Source organism: Denticeps clupeoides, chromosome 2, assembly GCF_900700375.1.
Source record: "Denticeps clupeoides chromosome 2, fDenClu1.1, whole genome shotgun sequence".
Lineage (NCBI taxonomy): Eukaryota > Metazoa > Chordata > Actinopteri > Clupeiformes > Denticipitidae > Denticeps > Denticeps clupeoides.
Genome location: NC_041708.1, coordinates 9,233,675 through 9,243,916, shown reverse-complemented (window position 1 = coordinate 9,243,916; position 10,242 = coordinate 9,233,675). Strand labels below are relative to the sequence as shown.

The 10,242-nt window shown below is 43.8% G+C and overlaps 1 protein-coding gene across 2 annotated transcripts in view; it reads left to right on the top strand.

The window, feature by feature from the left end:
* LOC114784956 (testican-2) overlaps positions 1–10,242 on the top strand; it is a 45,509-nt gene that overhangs the window by 12,433 nt on the left and 22,834 nt on the right. The window lies entirely within an intron of this gene.

Below are 10,242 nucleotides of genomic sequence, written 5' to 3'. Positions count from 1 at the left end.
GCTGACTTTTGTCAGGGGAGGGTCACATGTACAACACTAACAACCGGACCGTTTCCCAGTTCAATAGCCCTCCTTCACACCTTGTGTGGAAAAGCGTCATATATCATGTTTTCATATGTCATCCCCTGCACCGTCTGATTCCTGAAACACATTAACCCTTCGATTGTACATACAGGCCACAGCTTTATTGATGTCGTGCCGGGTCATGTTGGCCAACTTCTCGGATTTTGTGATCTCACCCCATGCTGCGAATTCAATATTCCTGTGAAATGCTTTGCACATCTCCTGAAACTCGGAGCCAGGTGGGATTAAAATCCCGGAATTGGATAGCCACGATGAAGAGATATCTGTCAGCTTTTACACGGGTAACTGTTATATTCCTAAACTTGGGCCCTGAGTATTGTCTGCACTTGCCAATCAATAGATATCGATTTTCTCACTCCACCCTTTGCATAATAAATGCGTTGCTCAGCAGTGGGCCTCCAGTGGCATGTCAGTGGTTCTGGCTGATCAGTATTATTTTCTGTGGGCAAACGCTGTTGCCAAAGCCTATTTTGGGGGGTTTCGGACCTTATAAATTAGTTTAAAGGTCCCTTGACATGAAAATTTCACCTTGTGAGAATATTTAACATTAATACGAGTTCCACTGGCCTGTCTATGGTCCTGCATTGGCCAGAAAGGGCGATACGTGTGAAGAGTGCTTTGGCCCCTTATGTCGTCACAAAGAAAAAAATTTTCGTCTGCGCCAAACATTTTTGTGAATGCCAGCTCACTTCTATAGGCCGCTCTCCTCCTCGTCCCGCCTCTCTCCTCCTCATTAGCATTTAAAGCTACAGATACGGGCTATAATTCTGCACCACGGAATTACAGGTAAGAGAATTTGGGTAAGAGACTTCAGATGGGTGACCCAAGGGGAATTATCCCGATTATCTTCTGGCATTTAGCATTGTTTCGTGTCATGACTAATTAAAAAGGGGCCCAGAAATCCCCTTTTGTTTTACCGTTACTTTCACTGAGCGTTTCACCGCAGCGTCTGGTTTCGTGTCAAATTAGCCGCCCTCAGATAAGTACTCTCGGGGGTCCGCGCATTATCGCTCTCCATTTTTGTGTACGCCTCTTTCATGCTCTTTTTTTTTTGTGAACGTGTCCCCCCACATTAAAGCAGTCAAAGCTTTCTTTGTCTGACCCAGTTTATTATTATTGATCTTAGGATAAAAGCTTTTATTTCAGCCTTTCTGAAGAGAACTGGCTGTTTGTATGTAGCGTAGTGTTTGTTAGACAAGAAGAAAGCGGTGAAAACATGCCATTATCTTCTCCTGTTGTGCGATTCCTTTGAATCGGAACGTGATGCACCACTAGAACAGACAATTGGCAGCAAGGGTGTTTTATTATCTTGCAGTTCAAAAGCCATTTATTTACTTTATTTTTTTTTGACCCAATAAATCTCAGTTCCAGATCTGGGCTTCTCCACACAAACAAAGACTCGGGGGACGAGGCCACAACGCTACCCGCTGTACCTCCAATAGCAACAAATTCAATAAGAAAACGTACACTTACTTTTCCATGTTGTGATGAACACATCCTCATCATCCCATACACGTTATATATGAAAATGCTGTTATATTTATTCGTCTGAGGCGCTGCTGATTGAGGAAGACACCAGAATCTCAGGGTCTCTAAGTGGAGGGTGAAGAATACAGGCATTGAGTGGGATCATTGAAATCTGTGGCTGATTGAGTCTTTTGACGCTTAAAGTAGTATGAATAGTATGAATCATAATGCAAGGTGTATGTTATAATACCACTGGTAACTTATGGTAGTTGTACTTTGTTTTTCTGCAGAAAATGAGGCAACGCTAAGTTTTTTTTGTGCTGATAGCTCGATTTGGCCATTAAGCAGGACAGCTGTCTTTGTCCATGAATGCATACATTGGAGTGAAATCAACTGGTTGCGTTGTGTTGCACTTCTTCCTTGACCTATTATGTCGCAGAACAAAATCTCTCCAGTATTGAACTTTACAGATCTGAACATGTCCTGCATGGTATATGCTTACTTATTTTGCATGCGAGGTGCTTTGTTATCCTTTGTTGTTAAGATGCTATCCGGGTCAAAGGTCAGAGAGGGAATTGTGCTACTTCATCACTCTGGATGATTTAAACCCATGCCAGTAATTGAGTCACGTGCACACACATCATTAAAGACCATTCTTTCTTTCTTTCATGTTTTATTTATTTATATCAAGCTTGTAAAAAGAAGACATCTTAGCGTAGCATTAGCGGGTGGGAGACCAATCCTCTAGTGCAAGTGGAAGTGAACAAATGTGAGATGTCAAATGTTCCATCAGCTCAAAAACCCGGACCCAGTCGGACACATATTCCAGGTCTCAAAAAGAGGACATGTCCAGGGAAAAAGACATGTCCAGGGACATGTCCGTAGTGCTGCACTTAGCGGCAGTTTGAAAATAGGGCCCTAAATCACACTGCCACAAACAGCATTCAGCACAGGCATGGACAACAGACATCGCATGGACGAGTCGCACTAGGCAGGCTTATATACAAGCAAACACAGGTGAACAAATCAGTCAAAAGGTTCATATGGGCGGAGTAACAAGACATGATGTTTGTGACTCAGCACCCACACAGTTTGCATGAATTTCTGTTCATTTTTTAGGAACTAGCCTTTAAAGCATTATATAAACAGATCATGGTTTATCAAACAGCATTTTCGAGGCCTGAACTGGAGATTAGCAGAGAATAAAGGATTTCGATAGATTTCAGGAAATGCTCCAGGGTTTGACAATGAGACAGATGCTTGAGGACAATCCCTTTGTATGTTACACAACCTGGGATGGATTAAGTGTCACTTCATCTTATTATAGCGGAACCTGTCAGACAAAGCTGTCATCTTGCTACAAACACACGTTAAAATACAAAACTGCTGCTGTAAATATTGGGCATGAGTTTACCAGACTTGGGGTCATCAGCTGAATTTTAAAACACCCTCTGCTCTCTTGGGGCATCATTAAAAGACCTCACAGGGAGCAGAAGACGTTCTTTTTTACTCTCAGTCCTGAGCTGACTTCTCATGCCCAGTTCCTGCGCTGGTCCTGATCAGAAACAAACGGCAGCACGTTGCAGCTTCCTGCCTCTGTCTGCAGACAGCTCATTACTGAACAGCCCCGAAATCCAACCCCCAACCCGTCACCCCAACGGTGTACCCCGGTGCTGCCTCTGCTCTGCTGCCGGCTCCATTTTTAATGAAGGGGAAATCGTCTTCCGTGGTAAATGGTTCCTTGGCTCCTCTGTTCTTAGCGTTTTGCGCAAGAGAGAGAGAGAGAGAGAGCGACGACCGGAGTGCAGAATGGGAAAGTGGATTTGGCACATAAACAGGTCGGCCTGAAGTTTAGCTAAATGAGATAAAACAGGGCTGAAATGTGTGTGTAACAGCATTGTCATTAGCCTGTCTATTTCATATTGTCATTTGTTCCCAAATGTCCCATAAATACTGTATTAGCCCAATATTTTCCTGACAATATGGAAAATGCGGTATTGTTTTATTGTCTGCCATATGGTCAGCACTGAGTTGAGGATGAAAGATTGATGGTTGATCTTTTGTAATTAAAATATGAAAACAAATGACCTTTTTCATGATATTGAAGAGACCACTAGATGAATCCTAGTCCCTAGCAATGAACTGCTGATGAGACGACTCAGCACGAAACGTACCAGAGGGTCACCATACCCAGCACCATCGTAACAGCTCAAGCTTCAGGGATCTTCAAATGGACCAGTAACATTATGATGGACACGCAATGGGGCAGTGGTGGCCTAGCGGTGGAAGCGGCCCCATAATTAGAAGGTTGCTGGTTCGAATCCTGATCCACCAAGGTGCCACTGAGGTGCCATTGAGCAAAAGCATCGTCCCCACACACTGCTCCCTATGCGCCTGTCATGGCTGCCCACTGCTCACCAAGGGTGATGGTTAAAAGCAGAAGACACATTTTGTTGTGTCACCATGTGCTGTGCTGCAGTGTTTCACAATGACAATTACTTCACTTTCACTTTCAATGTACACCATAACACTGGACTGAAACCTACTCTGGCCTGTTCAGTACCTCCAAACATGGACAGATGCTATATAGTGCAGTTTGGACTTTTCTTGGACCAATCATCACCAACCCTGCACTGAGACCAATTGCAGGCTCACTCTACCCTGGAAGGGCGTCCCTGTCTTTATCACTTCTTCACAAGGTTTCTTCCTTTTTTCTCTTTCCTGGAGTTTTTTACTGGAGTTTTCCTTGTGTGCAGAAGGGTCAAATGTGTCAACTGTAGGCCCTGTCATAGCCCATTGAGAGATACTGTATGTGATTATGGGCTATATAAGAAATAAATGTTAAATGTTTTCATTCTAAGTAGCTAATTTCCCTGTTAATACCTATTTCCTGTCTTTTAAATTTCACATATCTGCTATTATTGATGTTGGTGCTGTTACAAGTTGATGCCAAGGTCAGATTTGGCCATAAGTAACAGTAGATTTATTCAAAGACCAAACATGCAATGATGGCAAGCATCATATAGCTCAATTAGAGCTTCCCCTCCACTTCTGGTTCTTCTGGTTGGAGTCTGTATGGAATCAGGATGGATCTAGACCTGCAGACAGAATAGAGGCAATTTGTTTTGAATTTGGTTGAATTTGGATCTATCAGATAAGAGGCTTTTATGAGGACAAGTTAGTGTCAGTGACGCACTTGCGGACATACTGTGAGCTGGGGGGACAAGCCGTCGTACAGGGAGAGGGAACTGGACGAGCTGGGGAGGAGGACCGGAGGCGTTTGGTCTGTGAGGGGGAGACTGGTGGGGAGTGAGGACGGCGAGGAAGCCGTGGACGCACCGTGGACGTGCCGCAGTGCGGCGGGGAGTGAGTTCTGGATCTCTGGGAAGTACCGGGGAAGTGGAGAACCGGAAGACGTCGGGTTTCAGGACAGTCCGGGAGCATGGACTGGACGGGAAGACGTCTTTGGCGGCAGGAAGGTAGGGGAGCATGGATTCACATCTTAACACTAGGGGCAGGCAGTCTCAAGGTCAGGCACAGTCGTGGCCAGGAAGTTCAATTTGGAGTTCCGTCATGGCTTCAATGGGGTCAGGCTGTCAGGATCCGGTCCGAAATGGGGTTACTCCGGTCCGGAACAGGATCCGGACCGGAGTTTCATTGTTGTCATGTGTAATGTTCCCTAATCGTTTTCACCTGTGTTAATTGTATAAAGCTGCCCTGTTCGTTTCTGTTCGCTGTCAGGTCTTTAAAGTTATGTTCCGTGTTCACCAGTGTCTACTTCTCGGATGTCTCCACTGTCTTCACTAATTCTTCTTCACTAATTAAACCCCGGTTTTGTGATGTCAGGTGAAAGCGTCCTTCATTCTTCGTTCCTCGTCACTCTTCGTCCTCCTCTCCGTTCACCCGCCGCGTCATGCCCGCATGGACGTGACACAGGCAATTCTCGAAGTAGGCGAAGGTCGTAGTTCATGGGTCGAATTATTTGGCCGTGGGTAAGTGAGCTAGTGTCTCTGGTGAAGAATCTCATTCAAAGAGCGGGTGGCGTCTCCTCGGGGTCACCTGACTTTTATACTCGAAAGCTGCACGCTTTTCCGCATCTGGGTCATTGTCTCCCTGGCTGGTCTGGTGCTCTCTGGTGGCTTGGAGGTGTGTTGGCCATGACAGATAGTTTAGTTTCAGACTTTTAACTGCTTCTGGTGTCCGGGTGGATGGACTGATCCTGATTGTTCTTGCCTTTTGTGAAAACAATGAAATTGGCTCAGATGGAAGCGCATTGGTGTTTCTCTGTTCATGTAACCCTTTCTGTATGTACAGCATCAGGGTGACTGTGGGTAGCCACTCTTCCTGTATATCTCTGTCATGGAAATCTGAGATGCCCCCGGCTGGCCAGCCTTCCTCATTCTTTGATCATTAGTAAGTCATCAGCTGAGCCTATCTTGAACACCATGGCCACATTTGGCTATGGACAGTCACCATATAGATGTGATTGTGCTGGTTTGGGTCTTTGGTTTGGGTTTACTGCATAAAGAATCAAATTATGGAAGAAAAGACCTAGGAGGGAATAACACAACTTATTGAAGGTAGCACATACCTCTACACACAAACATGCATTCGGAAAGTCACCTATTACACCAACACTCAGTGCTGTGCAAGGACATGTGAGGGTCACTAATCGGAAATTTCCACCTCTGGTGAGTTTCCCGAGGCGCGGTGAGCATAGAGCCGTACCTTCATTAGCAGGGAGGTTGTAATTGTTTACTGTAGCATCAGGCCGGGGCTACTTTAGGTGATGTTGCTCCTGTTAAAACAAAGCTCTCTCTCTGGGGAGCCATTGGATTGGTTAATTGTTAATGATTCATCTGCTCAGAGCACCTGGCCTGAGCATTACCGCCCCAGAAGCATCTTCCGTGGGCACTAATTTATTCATGTCCGCTGCGGCTCGGTTACGCAGGGCAGTTCCTATAGTTTTTTTTTCCCTTTGTGGTTACCTGGATGCCTATATACGTGGGAGACAGAGCGTGATGGTGTGTTAGGGTCGATTCAGGTGACACACCTGAACACGGCACTTTTGCGTCTGGACACGTCTTTTTTCAGGCGCAGTGAGAGTAGAAATCAGCGGTGACCAGATGAAAATATCTAAAGCACAGGAGTACCAAGCAGGACAGGATGCCTGTGTCCTCCACATTACACTGCTGCAATAAGTTTTACTTCATAATTAAAGTATTATATAAAATAGTGGTTTGAAAATGCCACAGACTACATTTTTTCTGAATGCATACAGGGAAAGCTGCTTTTTAAGACAATAAATACAAGAGAGCATTTGAGTATGTGGAATAGTGTCTCGTGGTTAGAAACAGTAAGTTCTGGGATGCAAATTAAAACGACCGAAGCCTGAAGTAGCCTGTGTTTTACTTCAGATCAGATCGGAAAGGAAATATGTTGTATTGAACATCACTAGCATAAAGTTTGAAATAAGGTTCAGTGCAGGACAGGAGCTGTATATGCAAAGGACACACTAAATATAGAACAAATGCATGTGACACAGTTATTGGGTATAAATAAATAACCCGGTATGCAGACGTTACAACATACATTGCATAAGATACACGTTTCAATGTGCAATTTAGTGAAATAAATAGGTTGAACAATTTAATTTGTCCAATAGGTCAGTTTCTTTGATGGGGCGATGTGTGATGTGATGGAAAATGTGTGCAATTGCGCCTCCAGCCGCAGGTGCCCTCTATGCAAAAACAGCAAGGCCAGGCACCTAGGAATCATGGGAAATGCTCTTGTTGGCAGACATTCTCCGCTTTGCCCTTTCTACTTACCAGTGATACCGCTAGTGTTAAACTGAATGCACTGCAATCAAATTCAGAATTAAACGAACCTGTCTAAGTCAAGGACGACTCACTGTACATCAGATCAGTGGCTAGTGTATGTGTGTGTGTGTGTGTGTGTGTGTGTGAGTGAGAGAGAGAGAGAGAGAGAAGAACTGCGGGTTAATTTGCCCCATCTGGGGCTGTAATGGATATGCAGAACTAAGCCATATTGCAGTGACCTTAATCAGCTGCGTTGCACAGTCAGATTGGACTGCAGAGCCGAAGCTGCTAATGGCTTTTTTTCTCAGTTGAAAGCGTGCATCAGAATCTCATTTGCGGCTGATACACTTCTACACTTCTTCAAAAAGGCAAGCGGGGGCTTCACAGCACCAACACTTATTTTAATGCCGGGAGAGGAAGAAAAAGAGAAAGTGTACAAGCGAGCAGCATATCCGACACAATTCGATGAAGACGTCCTTTTTGATTCACTGCTCATGCTTATATCCCAGTGGTCAGCCAATTCGTACCAAGTTTCCACTGATTGCTGTTTAACTCAAGATTTTGCACATTTCTGGGTGCAGAATTTCACCATGGGTTCTGTTACTCGAAACCATACCCTTTTAATAGATTCAACCCAATATGACTTATATTGCTATCAAGGGATATTTCTGAAATAAAACGGCTATACCATACGGGTAAACTAGGGCAGTGCAGAATATATATTGCTATTGTATCTGCACATTGTCATGACCTCAGAATCATGATGCAATGTTTTTTTTAATAATTATTTCTTTTGGAAAATATGAGATTTGGTAAATATGAGATTTGAATTTTCTGTATTGTACTCAAGTGCAGAATGAATGGTCCAGAAATGTCTATTAAGTGTGAGTACTTAGTGGTCAGTGGACACTAGTACCTGGTGCATGATTTTTCTCAAATATGTCTGAAAAAGTGTTGTGGTTTTATATTCACAATATTGTACAAAAATGCTGTAGTAGCTGGTGCCAAATATGACAAGAGTGTTTCAATTCGGGCCAATATGACCAACAATTATGTATGATAACTATCACTTCACTGTTCAACCTAAAGAGATTTCGACTTGCCGTTTTTAAAGCTTCACATGCAAGGTTCCATTCAACTGCAACACAGAGAATAGAAACACCTTGGTCACCTTTGGTGACTCAAATGTCGCATCACTCGGTATTATATTTTGATCTTACAGACCATATAACATAATGTTGCTGTGTGTGGGAGTTATTTGCTTCCGGGCTAAATCTATGCCATTGGTTTGCCTGGAAATTGCAAACCCAAAACAATGTAAACCCACAAGAACTGTCCTCGCTAGCGGAAAACACTGCTTACTCATGTCCAGATTAAGTATTGGCGGCCACTGCAGGGCAATGCAGACGTATAAATTTCACAAGCGGCGTGTGCTCTCCATAGAGCCTACGACACTCACTATAGATCAGCCTTAATAGGACTGCGCTGCTCTGCAGAAGGCAGATCCTCTGGCACTGAGGATCAGGCTGATTTAGCTCAGGGCTTCCAGTCCCCCCCCGTCTCCCCCCAGTGACGAGATGTTTCCCACGTACCAAGTGTGAACATCTCGCTTTCTCTGTCAAGGTTTCAGCTGTCAAAACATTGCATGTTTAAGTAGCCAGTACAATATTTAACAACTGCTATGGAGAGAACGTTTGTTCTGAATGTAGTTTGTGTGCTTCTGTCATGCTGACATGCTCTGTACTGGAAGTCTTAGTGGAATAGTTTGACATATGACACAGGGACTCTTATGGACATGGTGCACGTTTTTTTTTAATCTGGCCACAAAGAAAAGTGTAGGGATTGTTCACTAGTGCATGGTCAATGGCGTCCTCAGGGTCTATAAAAATAAACACATAAAACAAGAAAGAAATGTGTTTCAGCGTGTGACATATTTATGGGTGCGGGTTCAAAATTTACATTTACAGCATTTATCAGACGCCCTTATCCAGAGCGACTTACAATCAGTAGTTACAGAGACAGTCCCCCCTGAGTGTCTTGCTCAGGGACACAATGGTAGTGGGATTTGAACCTGGGTCTTCTGGTTCATAGTCAAGTGTGTTACCCACATGGCTACTATCACCCAAAATCATGCAGAATGAGATGGTAGCGTGCGTGAGAGCTGTCAAACATTAAGCTCCTCCCACATTAAACTGTTTATAAAAACATAATTTAAGATTATGTTCTGGGTGACAGAAATAATTAAACAACAACAAAAAGGGTAGTTACTTTCTCTTCTTCAAGATGCATAGAGCTACCAAGCACTTCTTGTTTTATACATTTTTCCATTAAGTCCTGAGGACGCCTTTGACCTTTCACCTTTCACCAGCACTATTCACTGGGTGATGGTCCTAGTCACCCACAGGTGGGTTCTGTTGGTTTTGGTTATTATATGTTAGCCTTTTATCTCAGACCCATGTTGTTCACTGATTTCATGTCTACTACTGATCTTTTGGTTTTTGTGTATGTGCTTCTGGCCCACGTGCCCCGTTTATTGGCCGTAGTCTCTATTTACTTACTCAGTGTCTTGTTAGTGAATATGCTAATTTAACCTGCAATTTGACAGATTATTGCCATCTGTCCCTGCATATTCTTGTTTTACCAGATGCAAGTGGAATCATTTTTTTAACAAAGTAATCTCAACCTTCCCAAGGAACAAGACATATTCACCCCTGTTGCATTAGGATACCTCCCCAGCCCATTTATTTCAGAAGTACCTTCAGAGAGGTACTGATTGGTTGTCTGAGGATAATCCTCACTGACAGCCACTGCCAAGATAAAAGTAAAAAGCTGCAGGAACTCCAACCTGTACTCAATGAACTCCTGTTCTTCT